Genomic DNA, 10,124 nt, shown 5'->3' on the forward strand with positions numbered 1-10,124 from the left:
TAGTCACTGTATGAATGTGGGTAACAATAGAAGGATCAGGCAACACCCAAGGTCATTCCCAACTCAAAGTATGAGAATACATTCTTGGTGTACTTTCCATTTGCTGTCACTTTTATCACTTTTCCCACTTTGAAGCTGACTGAGAGCTGCTTCCAGGAAAGTGATCATGGCCCAAGCAGATAATGTGTTTCATCTTGATACACACTAAAGAGAAAAACGTGATAATTTCTGAAAATAATGTCTCCCTTCTTCAAAGGCAAAAATCCATTAATTCTATTTATTCCTCAGTTTTCAGGGGCTTCTGATTTTTCTCTTGATTTCACATACAACCTCCTCTTTCCTATCTTTTGTTAAATACCAGTATTTTCAGGCTCACATGGATAAAACATCCTTCGAGACGACTCATTTTGTTACTATGGCCAACCTTGGAGACGGATGTTTATGATATAATTATGCCTAGACTTTCAGTTGCCTGAATCTTAAAGGAAGATATTTTTTTTTAAAGAAGACTTCAAGAGGAAGTGGAATTATTAAAGCTGGTGATAATAATAACAACCTGAGGCTGAGGTTTTGCATATTTAATTACTATAATATGATATTATCAAGTAGGACACCAGTGAGGAAAAACAAATCATACTTTTGAGCAAAGAGAGCCTTTTTACTCCACTTTATTGGATAACAAATGCTGTAAACAATTACCATTTCTGCATCATTTTCTTAGGTGGCTCTATCTACGTCTATAGTGTTTGTGTAACAGTCATCATACAGAGTCTATGTTGTACCATCAACTTGGAATTAGAGATGTCTTGAAAACCAAGTGTCTGCAGTTTTGAAAGCCATATGCACAATTTGATATAATTTGCCAAATTGACCAGTGATGCTGAAATCACTCAGGCAGTTCACTGGGAATCCCCTTTTGGAGCATAAACAAACTCTTTATTCCACCCTTCTGTATCCGACACTAAAAAAAGGAAACTTTGCCTACAGCTCTCTTAAAAATTACATTATAGGTGGTGTATTCCTGCATTTTACTCTTCTTGTAAAAGAACTAGAATCAAAATACTGGCCAAATCTAATGAACAGAGCTTTTAAACAGATCCTGTTTTCTACCCAAGAGAATATACATCAGCAGTGATCCTGTTTAACTTCTTCCATTCCCAAGATGGTGTAAAGTTGGGCTAATCGTCGTGAACCACTCGGGGTGGTGGGAAGTGCCTTAAAAGTGCTTAGTCTCATTGCTTGTGCAGTGGGGTAAGAAATTCAAACAGCATTTCTGTATGTTCTAAAAGACTTGGATTTATTCTGACTCCTTCATCAGTCTTAAGACTAAGGTCTTCAAAAAACCATTTTTTTTGCATTAAACAGTCATCTAGTATTTAACCCATACTTCAGGCAGACTTGTTCCTGCTCTCTTCCAAATGGCTATTCCTTTGTATTGGGCACTATTCTCTTTCTCTCACTATGATTGAGCTCTCCTTATAATGCAGCTTGGTCAAGCTACAGAACATGCCAGAAGGAGAATCTTTCTTTTTTCGGCCAGTTGGGGCTATAACAGTGCTTAATCCTGTGATTTTAATAATAGTATTTTTCCGTTATGAGCCACGTAAGCTGCTTTTCTGAAGTAAAGGACTAGGGATACATTGTCCTGTTGTGGCATTGATAAAGCAAGGTAGGGGTTTAGTTACAGGTCACAAAACAGAAATAACTGGCTTCTCTATAGAGAAGCTTGGAAACCTAGCTCAGTTCCCACTGAATACAGATTTAAGGAATTCCAGTGTTAGGTGTGGATATAACAGCACTGATGAGATAAGCCTATGCAAATCCAGGGCTGTCCTTCTCCAGGTGCTGCGCTGAGTCTCTTTGCTTTCACACATGCAGATACTGATTTAAGAGGTACCCAAACACCCTGAGATCTTGAAAGGTCAGAGATGTAGCATGTCTTAAATCTGTGCATATCACAGGAGCAGAAGTTCTTAACTCTATCATCAGGTTTCACATTATCCCCTACAGAATCACAGAATCTTCTAGTCTGGAAGGGACCTCAAAGATCATCTTGTCCAACCGTCAACCTAACTGACAAAAATAGACACCCACACAACAAACAAGGAGCATCATCACTAAACCATACCTCCCAGCACTACATCAACCCGTCTTTTGAACACCTCCAGGGATGGGGCCTCAACCACCTCCCTGGGCAGCCCATTCCAATGGCTGATGACCCTTTCAGTGAAAAAAATTTTCCTAATATCCAGCCTGAACCTCCCCTGGCGCAACTTGAGGCCATTTCCTCTCGTCCTGTCGCCTGTGACTTGGGATAAGAAGCCCTACTTCTCCCCAAGCCAGGTGTGTTGTGCAATGGATGGCTCCTGTCTGTCCTTTATGTGCTCTGCACTAGCACATCTCCACCGACCTTCTGCACCTGTGTCCCTACACACATCTAACCGTGATTCCAAACGGTTTTCAAGTTGAGCAGGACTGAATGTATTCACTGTGAGAAGGAAGGTCTTCTAAGAAGTCCGTCCGCTGGCAAACATATTTTAAAGGGTCCAATGTTGAATGGAAGCCCTTTCTGCATTCATACCAGAGACGCATTTATGTAAAAATGTTAAGATAAACTACGTTCCAGAGAGAGCTATTCCTAGATTCCCTAAGACTAACGCACCATGAGACTTTATGAATAATCAATTCAAAAAGCTGGAAAACAGAAGAAAGTTAGTTAGTTATACAGAGCACAAGATACCTATTGTGAATTACAAACTATAAATTTACATGGCAGACCATACGTGCTCATGAGTAAATCCTGCTCTGAAACTCAAGACCTAGGTAGCTGTCTACTAAGTTAAATTTTACACACCTTAACGAGAAGAAGCCTAGGAAGTGAAGACAGTTCCTTCCTAAATAAAAGTCTTGCTTAAAACAGTGAAGTGCGCTGGCAGGAAATGAAAACAGCCCCAACCACAGTGCAAAAGCAGAGCTGAGCCTTTGTGAGAAGCTTCCACAGGGCCTGGCCGACGAAGGTGGTGTTAAATCAGCGTCATGGTCTCAAGGGAGGGACATGGGGCCATTCCCTGCCTCCTGACTGCCAGCAAAGCCCAGCATCTCGGCATTCCCGGGACTGAAAGCCTTCAAACAACTCGAGAATATCCCAAGAGGAGATGAGCAGAACCTGGCCCTATGCATTGAGGAGAAGAAAAAGATGCTTCGTGGTTTGAGGATAATGTCACTAAAAGCTTACATTGAAGCTGATGATCTTTTTTGTTTGGTTGAAGCAAACAATTAGATCTGCGAATTTAGCTTTCTTGTTACAAACAGCTGGAAGATTATATTATTATACAATTATGAGAAGAATATTGTTTCATTTCTATCCAATTGAATCCAACAGAATTGACATGAAAAGCATGAAAGGATGACTTACAAGAGTTTATATCTATAAATCTTCACCTTTACCACTCCAAATGCAGTGTGTTTGCACTGCTGGTCAACCCCACAGAATCAGGGCTTTTTTTAACCTTTAACCTTGCCTCCCCTGTATTACTGTTCTAACTTCTAGCTTATGACATAATTAAAGCAACTGCAATAACTCAGCCCTGCAGAATATCTAACATACACATCTTTATCATAACTTTTAATTCTGATATGTCTGCTCTGATGCTTTTTTCTACCTTCAAGCCAAGCACCTTTTCATGACCTTTTACTCATCCTCAGCTCGTAGTTTCTCATGCAATTCAAGTGAGACATGCCTATTTTTAGCATGCAGAAATATTCTAGGAACTACACAACTGTTTGTCATCTCTGGTGGTAAAGCCTGATTGTTTTCATTTGTTAGTTGGTAGAAATTACCATGGAATTCCGTTATCTTTTTGTTGTTGGTAATGTTTACATTTTTTAGATGTTTTCTGCCTTGGCTGGGAGTTATTCAGGCTGCTCCTTCCTGACAGACATTCCCCCTGACCTCGCTTTGCACAGCTTTCAGTGAACATCTTCTTCAATCATCTTTTAGTTATCAAAAGAGCGTTTGTGATAATTAGGTTTGTACTTCCACTTAACGTTTAATAAAGCTGAAGGGATGCTGTCATTTTTATACTCACATTTTGAGAAGAGGTGGGATAACTTCCCTTAGCTTGCTCTCATATATGTTCTGCGCTATTTCAGGTAAATCACCACGCTGGGAAAAACAATAAAGCAGATAAATCGCTGTAGTATTAACACAAACTTTTTTTCCCATTAGATGTTTGTCTTTCTACAGAGAATTTATGTCTGAAAGGAATGGTACTATAACATGTTCCATTAAATTACCGTGCTGCTAAGTCTTTCTTGGCAAAGATTGTGATAAGGTGAAACAACTCAATTGCTTGCTTGACAGATTATTCCAGTAATAATGTAGGGGGACAAAAAAGAAAAAAGTTCTACTCATTATTTCAGTAATGAGATGTAGTGGGGGTGAAAGTTTTAATCCCTTTTGCTTTGGCAGGCTGCGGACAGGACACTGAATGGGATATATTTAATAAATAAACACTGCAAAGCCTCTCCTCCACCTACAGCCAAGTCCTTACTCAGCCTCCTCTTACTGAAATCACTTGGAGCCCAGTCAAGTACAGATAAAGAGCTCGTTTCGGTTTTGGATCCAAGCTGAGTATTGCTGCATCCAAACTAGGTTGGGAGCCTGGGGCTGGGGAGAGGTGGGAGCGTGGAAGGACAAAGCAGCTTTGCTTCTGCACTTCTCCGTTAGGCTCTGGCAGTCCAGTCAGGTCACAACAGTCTCTCTTCTCTGCATACAGCTGCCTCTTGAAAACTTCAAAAAGTTGTTATACCTGGATATCTCTGGGCTGTTGCTGCACTCTTGACTTTTTTTTTTCCCTAAGAATCGTCTTTTTCCCCACACAGGGATGCCCTCTAGAGAAGGGTGTCCAGTGACAGTCGCTTGACAGCAAACATGCTGATGTAAGATGGGCTGATTGTCAATCTCAAATGAATCTTCATAATCCAATCTACGCAGCTCCGTATGACCGCCCAGCAAAGGCAGGTTTTAGCTATTGGATGTGATACTCTCTGGAGTCACCGGTGGGGAGGGACCCTGCTGAAGTAAACAGAATTGCACAAGCACTTGACTGATAGACACATCATGGAAGGCTCAGGCTCGTATATCTTAAATTAATAATTAGTATTTTTAGTTGTATATGGAATAAAACACTACATAGAGATACTCTGTCACTGGTTCCCAGTCAGCAAAACTTAAATTTTGCAATCACTTGTGTAAAGTGACTTGTGAGAAGGGAGAAAAGCATTTGGAAGCCAGGGAGCAAGCCCCCAGGGCTACAGATTGACTGGGGCAGATGCTCGGGGCTCAGGCAGCTGATAATAGGCTGCAGCGGTCCCTGGTACAGCCCAGGGCACCTCCTGACCTTGGCTTTACATTGTCACGCTGTCACCTTAGGGCACCGGGCAAAAATAGAACCAGCAGCGCTACAAAATCCAACCCTTCGGCCCAATAGCCCATTTTAGAGGGAGACCAGGACTCCCTCAAGGCTGTGTACATGTAAACATCCACGATTATTACCATGGTTTAGTTCCTGAACTACTTCACACTTCAGGCTATATAGGTTATCCTTCAATCTTTCTTATGTGTGCAGTCTTACCGACATCCTTCAGTGAGGACTGCTCCCTCCTGCACTATAGATAATTCTCTGACGTGTCATACAGACCATCAAATATTGGTGTAATTTTTAACACTGTACTCAGCTTAACAGGCATAACAGTTGTTCAATGGTACAATCGTCAGTGTGATAAAATGAAATCACAGTTTGAAGACGTCCATGTGCAAAATATTAAAGTATCTTGAGCAGCTGGGAGCCAACAGTTTATTCTGTAGGTTGTTTTAAAAATAAGAAAATGGCAAAAATAGGTTTGGGTGTTTTTTTCATGCCTAAGAACATGCTTTAGGGAATACTTTATTGAGACATTTTCTCGCTGTATCTCAGTCTGGTGCCTTGGCCATTGGTTATGTTGGATAGGACCTCATGGTGTACAACCTCGTGCAGGTTCTATCTTCCCATCTTCACGTGACACCACTCTGCTGCTTCACACACTGGCCCCAGTGGAATCCTGATGACTTCTGCCCTCCTTTGTACCATGTCAGCTCTAGCTTTTTATTCCCCAGGACATTCTGAGTAACCCATTTAATGTAATTTATAAACTTTGTCGCACGCTTAGAAAACCTGTCTGGCTAATGAAGTCATCTGTATCATCCATGAAAAATCAATGGAGTGACTCACTTAAAAATACATTAAATCTTAAAGACACGGCACAGTCATGAAGCACTAATAATATCAGTGTACTAATAGACTTCAGTTGCTTTGTCCAGCCTCTTCTGGGCCCCCCACAAGGGCCCATCTCAGCCCTTCTGAGCGACGCAGTGGGGGAGCTGATCCTCAGGCCATGCCTGGTCATGGCATATATTTATAGAGCTCTAAAAAATATTTAGAGAGCGTATAGTACTTTCTCAGACATATTTAAGGGTTTCGTTCTCTGTATGGAAGGATGATTGTGTAGCTGGACTTCGTAGTTAGCAAAGGAAGTTCTTTTTGCCTGGCTCTAAACGTGGCTATCTATCCAACAGTCATGGGCTAACTAATCATTCTTGTGTTATTATATACATTAAATAAGTAATTATTTGAAATCTCATCAGCTGATTATAATAAATCAAAATGAACTAACCATCTGGAATCAGTCAGTGATCGCTCCTCTTCAACCAGAAAAACTTTACCCTAGAAGACTCTATGTAGCTAATTTAGCATAGACATACTAAAAAAAAAATATTTATATATAAGCCTATGAAATAATTCAGCCATGAGGCTGGAATATAAATATTTTATAAAGAAGCAGGCAGATCTTTCCTGTTACCTGTTGCATCATCCAGGGGATTATGCCTTCTATATTTCAAAAGATCACTGCTGAAGCTTACTGAACTGTCATTTATAGGGACAAGCATTAACCAGCGTCAGCCTTTCCTTCCTCAGTGCACCCACTGGTTTCACTGGGGGCTTTATCTGCCCCCTTTTCAACTGCCAGTTGACCGTGACTTTTTTAAAGAAGTAAATACACAGAGCTGATTAAAAACTCCCTCTGTTTTTTTTAGCAAATTATTCTCTTTTTGCAGAAGCAATCTTGGTGGATGTTACTGACCCACGGGGCTTAAACCAGGTAAAATGTGCTGCTCTTCTGAAACTGCTGCTGGCAAACCGTTTTCAACTGAACCACACACCAAAAGCAGTTTCTCTTCTGAATACTTACAATCCATAGCGGTTATTTTAGGTCTCCTTGGTTTCAAAAAATCCCACATACAAAATGAAGTAAGATTCACTTTCACAATATGAATACGTGGCTGAGAAGCACTGACAATTGCCCGGCAACTGAATTTTCTGAGTTTTCTGCCCACATGTCCAACCACTCAGAGGGAAACAATGTGACAACATCGGCTGCAAAATGCCATTTGCTGGTTTATTTGATCTTAAAATGAGTTGGCTCTTCATCCAACATTTCCAAGAACTTTATGCATTAGGAAAAATATATTGCTGAAAGAAATTTTAAAGACTTTGTACTTCTACCTTGTTTTCTGTCTGCTTTATTTTCCATAGGAAGTACTGGCCAGGAACAGATGTCACGCCTCACACTTCTGTTCTTTAACTGCAGGACTATCCTTTGCCTAAATATCAGAGAAACCTGCAAAACAAGAATTGCAAGCTTTATTGAGATAGACCAAGCCAAATGAATTCTGGAGGTAAGTACACAAACCAAATGCTGTTAGAAGACTCTCTTCTTATCTGCTGGGTGGAAATTTCATCCATTACAATGAAACACCGCTAAAAATACCCTATATTGTAAGAAAACTGGAACTGTATTTCAGGCAGGATGATTAATTGATCTGTCACCACCAGTAACACCTCTTGAGAAACGCCTTTTCACTCACAGTTGTACCCTGTTTCCATTTCAGCTAAGGGAGACCCCATGACTGGAAGTTCCTCCAAATTAAAATAAACAGTTTTGATTTGTTCAGGGGAATTTACTGGCTGTATCAGTCACAAAAACTTTCCATGACAGCAAGCCTACAGATTGCCACCCAGATGAAGCTTGGAGTTCCCTAAACGGACCATACCAGAAGTACAATCAGCAAAACACAATAAAAAGTTAGAAAAGTTATATTACAATTGTTTTGTCAGTGTGAAATTCCTGAGTCTTGTTACAAAGACTCATGCAGAAGCCAGGTTCTAGTACTTTAAAAAAAGATAAAGGATTTGATGAAAAATTTGAGGATATTTCAGGACTTCATCCTTCTTAGTGACATGGATATGTTGTTTGGCTGTTTTTTTAATGCAGTGTAGGCACACTCGTGATGTAGAAGCTCTGAGCACTTCCTTAGCAACACACATTATTTTCCTTCCCTACAGCACCTGAAAACACTCATAATTAAAAGTATGACTATCTGTGAACAGGGCCGTAATGTGTCTGAGGCAACCAAAGGCCACGAAAATTATGCTGAAATATGACAATAAAGATGAAAAAAATCATTAATGGGAACAAATATTGTGAGTTGAAAGCTTGTCGGCAACCTTGATGTTTTTATATTTCCCTCAAATACCAGAATGAGAGTTGGCCTAAGTTTTTAGCAAGTTTTAGGATAACGTGCAAAAGTGGGCCTGAAAGGCTTCATCCCCTTCTTGTGCCTTGATTCTGATGCCAACCAGCCTGGTTTAGTTCTGTAGAAAATACGGCATGTTATACAACACACAACACGGACAAATACAGCACACAAAATGCAAATAAATCCAAATTATGTAAAGTCCATCTTAAATGAACTGCACTTCAGAGCATGGAGGAAGAGACATAGGTTGTTACTCATATTCTAATAAAAGAAACTTAACTCTAGTGTTCTTAGATTTACAGCTCCAGGAAAGGTCAGTCTGAAGCGTCTCCACCATCAGCCTCCCACCGACCTTTCACTCGAGTCCGAAGTCCCGGAGCAGCTTCTGTCCCTCTGGTAACGGGTGGGCAGGAGGGGAGAGACACCAACAGAAAGCTGAAATGGTGGGGTTTTAAACAAAACTATGCTGAAATAATCGGAATATTGTGGGTACTGCTGGTGTAGGACATTCACAGTAGGGGTTTAGTGCAATCCTTACACCACTAACTTACTTACAAAGCTCCTAGGCAAACAGGAGAGGGTTTATGTAAAAATCCTCAGAGCTGAGCACTAAATGGTAATGGTATTTATGAGATTTGTGTAAGATTCTGAGAGTAAACTTTGCTCACTCATTCAAGAAACATTCTCCCTCGTGCCTTTTGGCGGTACTGCCTGAAAATGTCAGAAGCCCACTTAATTGCCCTCCCCGCCAGCACTAATGAGGCCGGAGGGGCCCGGTAGGAGCTGAGGGGGGTTCGTACCCCCCCGGCCCCGCGTCCACCATTTCCTAGCGCTACCGGCGGGCGGGCGCCCAGCCCTCCCCTCAAGATGGCCGCCGCCAGCCGCCGGTCGGCCCCCCGCCCGCTCCTCCGCAGCCCATGGGGGTGTCCCGGCAGCCTTCTGCCTGGAGGCGGCGGCGAGCCCCAGGCCAACGCGGGGAGCAACGGCACGGCGGGGCGAGGAGGCGGACGGCGGCGGGAAGGGGGGGTGGGACGGCCCCGACACGGCATGCTGCCCAGCCGCCGCATCACTGGGCGGCCCGGCCTCCCCTCTCTGCGTCAGGCGGGCGCCAGAGCTCTCCGCGGGGGGGGCGGCGGGAGGAGGCCGGAGCCGCCTGGGCGGTGAGTCACGGAGCGAAGGGCAGGGAGGTGCCGCCGGGGCCCCGGGCAGAACCGCTCCCCCCCCCCGCCAGCGTCACCGCCGCCCCTCGCCCCGCCAGCCAGCCCGGGGGGCGGGCCCCTCCCACCCCCGGGCCGCCGCGATTGGGTATCCCCCTCCGCCGCTCCCATTGGCCACTCGAGGAAGCGGTCGGCGCCCATTGGCTGAGGGGGCGAACTTCAGCGAGCCGTGCGCAGAGTAGTAGGGAGGGGCGGAGTGATTTGTGGCGTAAGCAGAGCGCGTGGGGCCGTGTGCAAACCGCGTGTGGCGCAGCCAGAAGGGAGCCGGG

General features: G+C 43.2%; 1 long non-coding RNA gene across 1 annotated transcript; it reads right to left on the bottom strand.

The window, feature by feature from the left end:
• Window positions 1–2,236: 2,236 nt before the first annotated feature.
• On the bottom strand, window positions 2,237–9,116 carry LOC106893592. Its single transcript, XR_001413110.1, has 5 exons — window positions 8,991–9,116; window positions 7,605–7,719; window positions 4,812–5,077; window positions 4,089–4,165; window positions 2,237–3,172 (listed from the first exon to the last, which is right to left on the bottom strand). It is a non-coding gene; the product is annotated as an uncharacterized LOC106893592 (long non-coding RNA).
• Window positions 9,117–10,124: the final 1,008 nt, after the last annotated feature.

This window comes from Calidris pugnax, unplaced genomic scaffold (assembly GCF_001431845.1).
Source record: "Calidris pugnax isolate Ruff unplaced genomic scaffold, ASM143184v1 scaffold201, whole genome shotgun sequence".
Taxonomy (NCBI): Eukaryota; Metazoa; Chordata; class Aves; order Charadriiformes; family Scolopacidae; genus Calidris; species Calidris pugnax.